General features: G+C 47.3%; 1 protein-coding gene across 5 annotated transcripts in view; it reads left to right on the top strand.

Annotated features, from left to right (window-relative positions):
- Positions 1-12,661, top strand: part of Ap1b1 (adaptor related protein complex 1 subunit beta 1) — a 109,967-nt gene that overhangs the window by 51,666 nt on the left and 45,640 nt on the right. The window contains exon 1 of one of the 5 annotated variants that reach the window (XM_076545835.1): positions 33-456. The exons of 3 other annotated variants lie outside the window; for them this stretch is intronic. The gene's annotated coding sequence lies outside the window, so the exon portion shown is untranslated. Of the gene's footprint in view, positions 1-32; positions 457-12,661 lie in introns of those variants that run through there. One more of the 5 variants, XM_076545837.1, reaches the window with a different exon arrangement.

Here is a 12,661-nt window from a genome sequence, read left to right on the forward strand (position 1 = left end):
TCTGCGGGGTCAGAGGTCACAGAGGACGCTACGCTGGGGGGGGGGCTCGAGCCGTGGGTGGGCGAAGGTGAAAGCGCTGCGTGCTCATTCATTCGCCCCGGCTTGGTGGCCCGGCGTCATCCCGTCCTCCGAGGTCCGCAGTCCCCTTTGGAGAGGCCGGCTGGAGCGACTCCTGGACTTAGGCCCCTCCTCCGCGCCGCTTCCCCGTCCCCACTCCGTGGCCAGCCCGGGGCCTCCTGGTTCAGGGCCTTATCTCTTGGTCACCGCCCCCTAAATGGGGCAAAAATCTAGACATGGCCTTATGCCGCCCGCCCCTCGTCCGTCGGGTCCTCAGGGACAAGTTGACGGAATGGGGACACTTGTACTCGTGCGAACGCAACAAGAATGCCTGTCACTGGTTATCCAGACCTCTGACTTCGAAGCTCCGTGCCCTGAGCTCACGGCAACTCCTGTAAGGTAGCTACTATTGCTCTACTCATTTTACCCACGAGGACACGGAGGCACAGGAGGTTAAATCACACACGGAAGGTCATTCGAGTAGTCGAGGCAAAGCCAGGCTTCCTCTGCAGGCTTCCAGGGACCATCAGAGTGTAGGGACCAAGGAACCTGGAGCCGGTGTGGGGGCCAGGAGTGATGTGATATATTTAGTTGCCGTTGTATTGTTTGGATTGGTGTCAGGATGCAGCCTTCTTGTCTCTTGTCTGGGCTGATCTTCATAAGGAGCATTTGATTCACTTTCGTTAGCAGCCTGTCCTGCCGCAGGCTGTTGCTGTCAGGGTTCTGCCTTTCAGGGCAAGATTCCGAGGGGTTTCCTGACTGTTGGGAACTGTGAGACACCAAATGGCAGAGTAGTTCATAGAACTAATACCAGACACTCCCTTCATTGCAGTTGAGCTTTTGGAGTAAGGAGAGGGGAGCGGCAGGACCCCTTAGGGGATCTTTTGGCCCTAGGTTCTAGAAGAACACGCCCAAAGGAAGCGGCTTTGGCCTGTGGTGGTGCCTGGGAGATGGGGCGGTGATTTGGTGGCTGGAGGGTGAGGGTCTCTTCCTTTGTAGACATTTTGTTGCTCCTCTTAGGCCTTAGTTTCCCTGGCAGCAGCACAAAGACTTACTCCCTTCTCACTTCCCCTTGAGTGCAGTGAACTGGAGTGAACATGGGAGGGGTTTCTCTGCTTTTGGAAAAAGCAGTAAGTAAAAAGGTTACATTGGTCGCCTCCTTTTTGCCTGTCTCTAGCCCCAGACTGGCCAGGATCTCATTGTATCTTGAATTCAGAGCAATCCTTCTGCCTCAGCCTCCCAAGTTCTGGGATTGATTACAGACCTGAGCCACCACACCCAGCTCTTCTATTTATTTATTATGAGATTTGTGATCTGTTTTTCTAGTTCCATTGAACTCACAGAAACTTAATAGTGTCACCTTATCCCTATCCTTCCACGGGATAATTGGAGATAGAGCACTTGTCACAGGTTGTAAGAACATAAACAGAGCTCGGAGCTCTGGTATTCTGTCTTGACTTGAGCCCACCAGTCCCTCTGCCTCTTAGGAGCTGTCCAGAGGGCTTTGCTAGTCCTAGAGAATCAGACATTCAGAGTCTGTGGAGAGATCATCTGATGAATGTGGGTTGACTGGAAGCTTCCCACTGGGTAGTTTGAAGGGCTCAGAGGTCCAATGGGCAGAGCACTCTGACTCCCAGTCAGCTCCTGGCTCCAGCCCCAGGCTGGCAGCTTCCTAGAAGCGTGACCTGGATAATTCACTTCGATTGGGTTTCCATCCTAATAAAATATGTAGATATATTCAAGTGGTAGAGCACTTCTCCAGCATTTGCAAAGCCCTGGTTTTCATTCCTAGCACTGAGGAAAATAAGAATTTTGGGGAAATATGGTGGTACATGCCTGTAATCCCAGCCAGTATTCATTAGGCTGAGGTAGGACAAGGCCCACATGATTTACATAGTAAGTGCCAGCCATGGCTACATAAAAAGACCTTGTCTCAAAATAATCATAAGAAGACACTATTGACCCACCTTCAGTGTCTGTAGGTATTAGATGAGGATATCTTTTTTTTTTTTTTTTTTTTTTTTTTTGGTTTTTCAAAACAGGGTTTCTCTATGTAGTTTTGGTTCCTGTCCTGGATCTCGCTCCGTAGACCAGGCTGACCAGGCTGACCTCGAACTCACAGAGATCCTCCTGGCTCTGCCTCCCAAGTGCTGGGATTAAAGGCATGCACCACTGCCGCCCGGCAGATGAGGATATCTTGCAGAGCATGTTCTATTGACCCTAAGCCATGATACCTGCTGGGGCCTATGTCTGAGGAAGGCTGTCTGCCCTGTGAGGGTAGTGCTTCCCTCTCCAATGAGACATTAGTTACCAGGGACCACTCCCATTCTTCTCACTTCACTTCCTAAAAGTATTTGAGGACAGTTTAGTTGTGGGTGCCACTGGGACTGGGTTTGGACGTTCATCTTTTGCTAGTCTTACCCGAGACTTGCATGTCTTCACTGCTCACTTCCCAAAAAACCCTCAAGTCTGGCACCAGAGCCTGGAGTGCTAACAGTCATGGTTTGGGCCAGGTGTTTTACGTTGTTGTGTTTCAGAAGGTTGAGGGCATTGAAGGCATTTTTGTTTCTCAACAGGTCTTTTTTTCTAAGATACACTGCTGAGATTATCACAAGCCAGAGAGAGTCGTGTGTGTCCTGTCCCCTGCCCCCCTTCTTTATCACTTTACATAGAGAGGAAAAAATACTCTAGGGAGAAAATATAACCCAAGCAGCTGGGGCACCTTAAAAAAATACTACTTGGTCAGACATGGTGGCACATGACCTAATCCCAGCCCTTGGGAGACAGAGGCAAGCAGATCTGTGTGTTTGAAGCCAGTTTAGTCTACAGAGCGTGTTCAAAGCCAGCCAGAAATACACAGAGAAACCCTGTCTTGAAAAACAAAACCAAAAGTAAAAATCCTACTTGAAAATCCACCAGTGGGTCCTCCTTTCCCTCAGGCTGGACCTCACTTCTTAGTGTAGCATCCAGGCCCCTTAGGCTCTGACTTCACTTGGTTCACCGGCTGCTTTTTCCCATTCTACTCGTCTGCTTCCTCTCAGCATGTTCAGCTGCTGCCACTTCTGCAAGCTGCACCCAGTACCTTGTGCTCTTCTCTCTGCTTAGACCCCACTCCTGCTGCCCTTACCCGAACTCCTTTGCGAGATTACTGCTTGATGCTTGTCCTTCGCTCATTACCTCACCTTGCAGAGGCCTGAGCTGATGCCCTTCTAGTGTCCTGTGGCAGTGATGACAATGAGTGTAATTGCCTGTTGACTTAGCTACCTTCTTAGTAGAGATCTCTGTCTTTAAAGGAACTTGTCTGAACTGTGTGTGTCTCCAGCATCTAGTGAGGTGTATGGCACACACAGTCAATGTGTAATAAGGGTTTGGGAAAAGAACAAATGAAGGAATATTCTGTTGCATTGTTAGGGTTCCAGGTGATGTTATGTGCATCTTCATGTTATCCCAGTGGGATAGGGAAAAATGTGTCTGGTAGAGGGATTTGACTACTCTGGGGCCTCCACTGCTGTTCCCAGTCATCAGAGTGCCTGAGGGCCTCCAGGGTTCTGGGGAGCAGAGAGATGGTAAACTTTCAGTAGTGTTGGCTGATGTTTGCCAAACCGGTGTGTTGGATTCTGCATGTGTTGACCTGTTTTAGCTTTACAGACCTCTAATTCCAGGATGGGTCCTGTTAGTTAGTGGGGACAAAAGGCTTGGCTGCGGTTCTAGATTCTGAAGCTCCTTGTGTCTTCAACCATGGGCTGGACCTCTGACAGGGTGATCTCTAAAGATGGGAGGCCCCTTCCAGTTAAGGCAGAAGTATAGCTGGTTGACTCTAGAAGTTCCCGAGTCCATCAGCTAGGATACCAGGTTCCAGTCCGTTCCTCTCAGTGTACCCTAAGGTAGGAGATGGTAGAATTGGAAGTCACACTTAAACAATCTTTTATTTTGTACTCTGTGTGTGTTTGTGTATGGCACAAAGCACCTCTGGCTGGCAAACGGCAATTCCCAGGAGTTGACTCTCCTCTTCTACCATGGGAGCTCTAGGGATGGATACCACTCAGGTTGTCAGGCCTGGCAGCAAAAGCCTCTGCCCGCTGGGCTGTCTCACCAGCTCCGTTTTGTTTTATTTGTAGTGCTGAGAGTTAAAGCACAACAGGAAGGTGTACCACCGCTGACCTGTATACTCAAAAGCTGCTCTACAAAAGTTATTTTATGTATATGACTGCCTGCATATATGTATGTGCACCATGTGTGAGCTTGGTGCCCTCGGAGACCAGAAGAGACCAACAGGTCCCCTAGGCCTGGAGTTAGAGCTGCCTGTGAGTGTTGGGAACAGAACCAACAGATCAGCAAATGTCTTTAATCCACTGAGTCATCTCTCCAGATCCCTCAAAAACCTTAATTACATTTATTTCTTTTGTGTGAGGTCAAGGACACCCTTGCCATGGTCTCTGCTTATGAAAGTCAAAAGACAGCTTTTGGGAGTGGGTTCTTTTCTGCCACCATCAGGGTCCCACCCACTCAGGGCTCAAACAGGTTATCAGGCTTGATAGCAAGAACTTCTTTTTTTCTGAGACAGGGTTTCTCTGTGTAACTTTGCGCCTTTCCTGGAACTCACTCTGTAGCCCAAGCTGGCCTTGAACTCACAGAGATCCACCTGCCTCTGCCTCCCAAGTGTTGGGATTAAAGGTGTGTGCCACCACCGCTGCCCGGCTCCAATAGCAAGAACTTTTGCCCACTGAGCCATCTCACTGACCCTTTCCTCAGAAGCTTTAATCAGTGCTTTGATGTTGAAGTGCTTTACCAGCTTTGTTGTGTATAGGAGTAGACCGGGGCAGCTTATACTTTGAACTACACCCTAATTGGTTTTTGGTCTTATAAGCTGTTTGCGGAGGACAGACAGTTTTTGTGTAGCCAGCTGTTGAGTCTGCTCCCATCAGCTTCATTCTTTGATCTTGAACAGTTGAAGTGCTTGGCGTTGAGATTCTGACAACAGACTTCCTGAGTCTAGCATTCATTCATTCAGTGTTTATTGAGACTCACTGGTGTCTGGCACTGGGATGTGCCAGTAGGTAAACAAGTCAGGCCTAGTTTCTGCCATGGTATTGCTTTCTCTTGGGGGAGAGACAAAGCAGAAAGAGAAAACAAATGCAATGATTGGAAAACTAATAAGATGTGAGGAAAACAGAAGACACAGCAGCCAGAGCCTGTTAAAATGGAAGTCTTGTCTCAGGACTCCACTACACCAGACTAGACCCTTACAGTGACTGCAATCCATTCTTCTGATGCTTCGTGCTCAGCCCCATTCACTGTGTCTCATTGCTCATTCAGCCACAACCACTTCAGACACACCAGCTACACTCCACCTCCACCCTGGGAGGCATGGAGCCAGCACCTCATGCTTGCTAAGCTTCTGCTCTATTGCTTTGCCTCATTCCTAGCCCCAGATGTTCGTTTGGTCCGGCTAATGTTTCCCATATAACCTTCATCTCAAGGAGGCCTTCTGTGGCCACTAGTTAACTTTCAACCTCCTTTCCCCCTGCTCCATGCTTGCTGTCCTCCTTTCCTGTTTTTCCTTTGTTTGTTTTGGTTTTGGTTTTTGTTTTTTGAAGACAAGGTTTCTCTGTGTAGCCCTGGCTGTCCTGGAACTCACAGAGATACAGAGGACTGCCTGTCTCTGCCTTCCAAGTGCTGGGATTAAAGGTGTGTACCACCATTACCTGGCTTTATTTATTTATTTGCTTCTAAGGAACTGGCTAATATCTGCACTTCTGTTTGTTGTTGTTTTTTGTTTTGTTTTAAATCTTGCTTGTCTGCAAAGATTCCTCTTTCTTTCATTGCACATAGACAGCTTCCATTACATGGTAGGTACTTGGTGAATGTATGCAAATGTATAAAAACACTGGAGAGGAACAGATAAATACCTTCTGAAGATGGTAGATGGAGGGAATGTGTCTTTGAAGTGATGTCATCTAAGCTGAGATTTGAAGGATAAGTTGGAGCAGCTAGGGCAGGAGGGGATAATCCTGGTAAGATCAGCAAGTACAGAGACAATGAGAAGGAAGCAAAACACCGAGGGCCTGACGGTCTTTGCGTCCTTGCAAGACCTTGTGGCCTGGAGGTGCTCTCATTGCAGCCCCTGTCACAGCTCCCCACCTCCTGTAATCTGCTCTCTCTGAGCCTGTGGGGCAGGTTATTACGGCCTGCCTGCCTCACTGAAGGAAGGGGCCTGAACATGTCTAACCTCCGTTCCATTATTGTCTTAGCTACTTTTCTGTTGCTGTGAAGAGACATCATGACCAAGGCAACTTATAAAGGAAAGTGTTTAATCAGAGGGTTCGAGTCCTTGACTGTCGTGGTGGGGGGCATAGCCATACGCAGGCATGGGGCTGAAGCAGTAGCTGAGATCTTACATCTGACCCACAAGCCTGAGAGAGAGAGAGAGAGAGAGAGAGAGAGAGAGAGAGAGAGAGAGAGGAGATGAGAGGATGAGAGAACATGAACATGAACACGAACACATACTAACCGGGAATGGGATAGATTTTAAAACCTCAAAGCCCACCCCCAGTGGCACACCTCCTCTAATAAGGCCATACATCCTTCCCAAACAGTTCCACCAACTGAGGACCAAGCATTCAAACATCTCAGCCTTTAGGGGCCATTCTCACTTAAACTACCACAATTATGTATTTAGAAGTAATTAATTTTTTGTGGTCCTGAGGATGGGTGGAACCTTGGGCCTTTGCCATTGAGCTCTCCTCTTAGCCTATTTCTCCCATTTGAGACGTTGCCACCTGGTCATCTACCCTGTGCCATTTCTTCTCTCTAGTCATTTTTATGCTTAACCTTCCATTTATTGCCTGTAAAATGAGCTTGGAGGTCTGGCATTTTCCATTTCAAGATAGTCAACAGTAGTTTGAGACTGGTTTACAAAACTTGAAATTTCCCCAAGAGTTGAGCCTTAGTTATCAATGTGTGTTGAGCACCTATTTGCTTGATGTATGGATAAGCGGTGGGAATACAGTAGTGAACAAATCTAACTTCTAGCTCTCATGAAATCTGCATTATGGAGGAAGAAAAATAGATGCTATAAGCACTTTATAATATGTAATACTTTGTTCAAAAGTGTTGGAGATAGATTGGAAAGGTGTACTCTTTTAGATAAAGGGGTCAATCAGGCATAATTAGTGCAGACTTGTAATCCCAACACTTGGGAGGCTGAGGCAGGAAGATCATGAATTCAAGGCTACCCTGGGGTACACAGTGAGTCTCGGGCCAGCGAAATAATAATAACTTGTCTAAAATCGGGAAGACAGGTCTGGTGATGCCTCCCAGAACTTGGGAGGCAGAGGCAGGTGGATCTCTATGAGTTCAAAGCCAGCCTGGTCTACAGAGCAAGTTCTAGGCCAGCCAAGGCTAAATTTTGAGGCCCTGATTTAAGAAAACCTAATAGTAAAAGAACTAACATGGGGCTGGCGAGACAGCTCAGTTGATGAAAGGCACTTGCCACCATGCCTGACAATATGAGTTTGATTCTGCTGGCACCCTACGTGATATAAGAAGAGAATCACCTGGGCAGTTGTGGTCCACGCCTTTAATCCCAGTACAAGGGAGGCAGAGGCTGGCGGAGGTAGGCGGATCTCTGAGTTTGAGGCCAGCCTGGTCTACAGAGCGAGTTCCAGAACAGTCAGGGAACCAATTTCTACAAGATGTCCTCTGACTTCCATATATGTATACTGTCACACACACACGCACACGCACACGCACACGCACACGCACGCACGCGATCCAGGACAGGCACCAAAACTACACAGAGAAAACCCTGTCTCAAAAACCAAAAAAAAAAAAAAGAAAAAAGAAAAAAAAAAAAAAAAGAAGGTAACAGCTGAAGCCTCTGAGTTTGAGGCCAGCCTGGTCTTCATAACAAGCTTCAGAAAACATAGAGAGACCCTGTCTTTAAAAAGAAGAAAAAAGTGACATCTGAGCCAAGATGAAAAAAAGTAGGGTCTGAAACATGAAGCTATCTGGATAAAAAGTCTTCCTAACAAAGTAGACAGATTGTCCAAAGGCCCTGCACATTATAGAAACATGCCTATTGTACTTACAGATTAGAAAATAAGCCTGGGTTGAAGAGGTGGCTCAGTGGTTAAGAGTACTTGTTCTTGCGGAGGACCTGGGTTCAAATCCCAGCACCTAGATGAAGGCTTACCACCGTCACCCATAACTCCAGTTTCAAGGAATCCAACTGGTTTACAAGGGTACCAGATATGCATTCGGTACACAGACATGCACGTAGACACAACACTCATACAATAAAGAAAGTAAATTTAAAAACATTTTTTTTTTTTTTTTTTTTTTTTGGTTTTTCTAGACAGGGTTTCTCTGTATAGCCCTGGATGTCCTGGAACTTGCTCTGTAGGCCAGGCTGGCCTCTGCCTCCCAGGTGCTGGGATCAAAGGAAGAAAATGTCTCCGAGGAGGCAAGGCTGGGCAGTGGCAGATGCCACTTGACAAGGCCTCTGCATCTTCTGTGGGCAGAGTCCACCATACTGGCCTCCAAGGCCATCTCTGAACCCTGTGCTTCCTTCTCTAACCTCATCCACTCCTCTCTTCTTCCAAGTCCTTGTTTGTTTTGTGATGTAGTCTTGCTATGAAGCCCAGCTCAGGCCTTGAACTCTTCATTCCCCTGGGCTCCACTTCCCAAGTACATCTATCGTTATATTTGGCTCAGTGGAGGCTTTTTATATATTAGAGAAAGAATTACCTTAGTCACAGATTCCTTAACACATGGGCTTCTTTGGGCTTGTACATGAGCTCTTCTCTTGGTGTCATGGCCCTTGTTTTTAAATGGATTACCATGAGAGTGAAATGAGACAGCTGTAAATCACTCCGGACTGAGCCTGCTTCTGGCTGGCATTGGTGGCCCCACTGTTCTCGGGTCTCTACCTTGTTATACTGGCATTTGGTGAGTATGTCTGTCACCCATCTTTCCATCTCTGTATAATCTTCCCTTCACCACAGAGAACTGTGCTGATGCTCCTCTGATTTTTGGAGACAGTTTTCTGAAGGTCAGGATTACTCTCCTGTCTTCTGCAATCCTGTCTATGGCCTACTGTGTACAACTCCTGTGTGGACGTAGTCCCAGGCCTGCAATGGATGACACTCCACACTGTGCCTGCTGAATCGATGGCCACAGTGCTCCAGAAAGTGTTCCCTTTGGTCAGTGGGAGAGCAGAAATTGTAATGAGCCTTGTTCTGTGGTCTCTGGTTTCTTTCTTCATATTTAATTAACATGAGTATTGTCCCAAAGAACTCCTTATCTATTAATTAATTAATAAATTAATTAATTAATTTTCCCCCCAAGACAGGTTTTCTCTGTGTAGCTTTGCGCTCTTCCTGGCACTCACTCTGTAGCCCCAGCTGGCATCAGACTCACAGAGATCCACCTGCCTCTGCCTCCTGAGTGCTGGGATTAAAGGCATGTGCCATCACTGCCCGGCTATTATTTGTTTTGTTTTCTGAGACAGGGTTTTACTATGTAGCCCTGGCTGTCCTAGAACTCACTCTTTGACCAGGCTGGCCTCAAACTCACAGAGATCCACCTGCCTCTGCCTCCCAAGTGCTAGGATCAAAGATATGCACCACTATAACCATCTTGTTTTATTTTTATTATTATTTTTTTTGCAGGGGTCGGGGGTGGGGCATTGGTTTTTCAAGATAGGGTTCCTCTGTGTAGCCCTGGCTGTCCTGGAACTCGCTCCATAAACCAGACTGGCCTCATCTGCCTGTCTCTGCCTCTCGAGTGCTGGGATTTATTTGTTTGTTTGTTTGTTTATTTTTTTGTCCAGAAGAATGTGGCTCTTTCTTGAAAGTGGTTCTTTCAACACATTGTTGTTGGCAGATTAGTGGGAAACTGACTGTGATTCTGAAATGAGGCTCTTGATGCTCACTGCTGATGAAGGACTTTTGCTTGCATGTGGTAGAAACCTTTGGGTCCTTTTTATTTTGAAGCTTTAATTACTGTGAGCCTCAAGAGATTGCTTTGATTAATCAGTTCTCATCCAAATCCCAAGAGACCCACAGCTTGGCAAGCTTATCCAGACAGGCTTTTACTAGGCATGTTACCAAACCTGATGTTCCTGCTGTTTCAGGTAGCTAGATGGGCCCTAAAGTAACCTGCTATTCAACATCTGAGGAGTTCTGCAGGGAGATGTGGCAACCCGTATCCTGGACCCTTTAGCTTGACCTATATGCGTTTCTACCAGGTCTTCATCCAGAAGAGTATTTGTTTCCCTGGATAGAGGGCAACATGTGACCTGCTCTTGAGACAGTGTTGGGGGAGTCACCAGCCATGTGACTCCAAACAAATGCCTTATACTCTACTGGCTTCTGTTTTCCTTAACTGTGAGCCTGTGATATTATTAAAACCTTCACAGATATGAAGACGGATTTTTTAAATGATATACTTTTATTACATTTATTTATTGTGCATGCCATGACAAGTGTGTGGAAATCAGAGGGCAACTTGCAGAATTCCTTCTCTCCATGAGGTAGGTCCTGGGTGTCAACTCAGTTTGTCGGCGGGCTTGGTGGCAAACACCTTTACCTGCTGAGCCATCTTGCCAGCCCCCTGAGGACTACATTTAAAACTCTATGTGGTGTCTGGCCCATAGTGTATGTCTGTTTGTCATACTTCCGTAATCACCATCTTTGTTCAGCATTTCATGCCAACCCTAAAGAACATGGAATATTTTCTCATAGTTGCTGAGCTCACTTGAAGGAGCCTGTTTGTATGAGTCTGGTGACCACATTGTCTAAGAGAGAAAGTCTAAAGTCTGGTTTCTCTACTGATGACTCACCTTTTTGTCTTTGAGTTGGCCTTACTGGTTTCCCTAACTTTAAAGTGAACATTTGCACTTACCTATGAGGTTCCTTTTCCTTTTCCTTTTTTTTTTGGGGGGGGGGTTGAGACAGGGTTTCTCTGTGTAGCTTTGCGCCTTTCCTGGAACTCACTTGGTAGTCCAGGCTGGCCTTGAACTCACAGAGATCCGCCTAGCTCTGCCTCCCGAGTGCTGGGATTAAAGGCGTGTGCCACCACCGCCCGGCCCCTTTTCCTTTTTAAAAGACTGTTGGGCAGAGGGTGTCTGCAGCTTCTTGGTAGAGTGTTTGCTTTGTAGGTATGACACTAGGTTCTGTCACCAACATCACCAGAAAGAAGTAAATAAGATAAAAGATTGTCCGATGGGGAGAAGTGCCTCAGTCAGACTCATCCTCATGGGCAGGGTCACAGTCAGGCAGGGCAGAGCGCAGAGGGGACATCTGTGAGATAAGCCAATCTCTGCCCCTGAGACACAGCTGAAAGAGCAGAACGCATGTAAGGACCCAAGTGTGCCTTTTCTGCTTAAGATGAAGGAGAAGTGGTAACTACACTCTAGCCCCTCCATCGTGTGCGTTTCCATGTGTGTGCTGGTGCATGAGTGTGCGAATACATGCATGTGCTTGTAGAGGCTGAGGTCAGCGTGAGGTGTGTTGTTGCTCAGGTGATATCCATCTTGATTTTTGAGACGGTCTCTCCCTGGCCTGGAACTCACTAATTAGTCCAGTTTGGCTGGCTAATAAGCTTGCACCAGGGATCTGTCACTGTGCGTACCACCAGCTTTAGTACATGAGTTCTGGAGAACTGGGGTCCTCATGCTGGCCTGGCAAGCACTTCACCCAAACTGAGCTTTCTTCCTGGCTGAAGAAAGCCCTCCTCATTCTCTCTTTCTTAGCCTTTCTCCTTCCTGTCTTTTTACTTCTGACACTGGGTCTCACTATGAAACCCAAGCTGACCTGGAACTCATGATCCTTGTTCCTCAGCTTCCCTAGGGCTGGAATTACAGGTATGCACCACTTGCTAGTCTAACTTAGTCCCGACGGTCCTTGAGGTTCATATGTCCACATAGCAGGTTTCTGAGCAGCTGTCATCATGGAAGGGCTTCACAGCATAGCCCAGCACAGACCTTGAGAGGACAGTTTTCCCTGCCCAAATTCGTATGCGGTCAGAGATGGGCGCTGGCACCTGAGTCCGACCTCCTGAAGTGGTTCTCATCTCTTGCCTCTTTGTTCTGTGGACCAGCTCCCCTCTGACTCACCAAGTGCCCTCAATGTGCCATACATGTGCTAACATGGCTTTTCAATGCAGAGGTTGGACGGCTCTGACAAGACACTGCCCTGAAAGGAAGAAAGTCCTACCCCTGCGATGTTTGGCCTTCCTCCTCAGAGTGTTATGGTTTTCCTTCTCTCTGAAGACTTAATAAACTGAGCATGGTGGTACATACCTATAGTCCTAACACTCAGCTGAGGCGAGAGAATCATGAGTTTGAGGCTAGCCTGACCTACATAATGAAGTCCTCTGTTTTTGTTACTTTTCTATTGCTGTGATAAAATACCGTGACCAAAAGAAAGTTGGAAAGGAAAGGTTTTATTTCAGTTTACAGCTCCACACCATAGTCCACTGTGAAGGAAGTGAGGGCAGGAACTGAGGCAGGAGCTGCAGAGGACTGCTGGCTTGCTCAGCCTGCTTTATGTACACCCAGGACCAGCTGCCCAGGGCAGTACCACCCGTAGTCAGCTGGGTC

Source organism: Peromyscus maniculatus, chromosome 10 (assembly GCF_049852395.1).
Source record: "Peromyscus maniculatus bairdii isolate BWxNUB_F1_BW_parent chromosome 10, HU_Pman_BW_mat_3.1, whole genome shotgun sequence".
Classification (NCBI taxonomy): domain Eukaryota; kingdom Metazoa; phylum Chordata; class Mammalia; order Rodentia; family Cricetidae; genus Peromyscus; species Peromyscus maniculatus.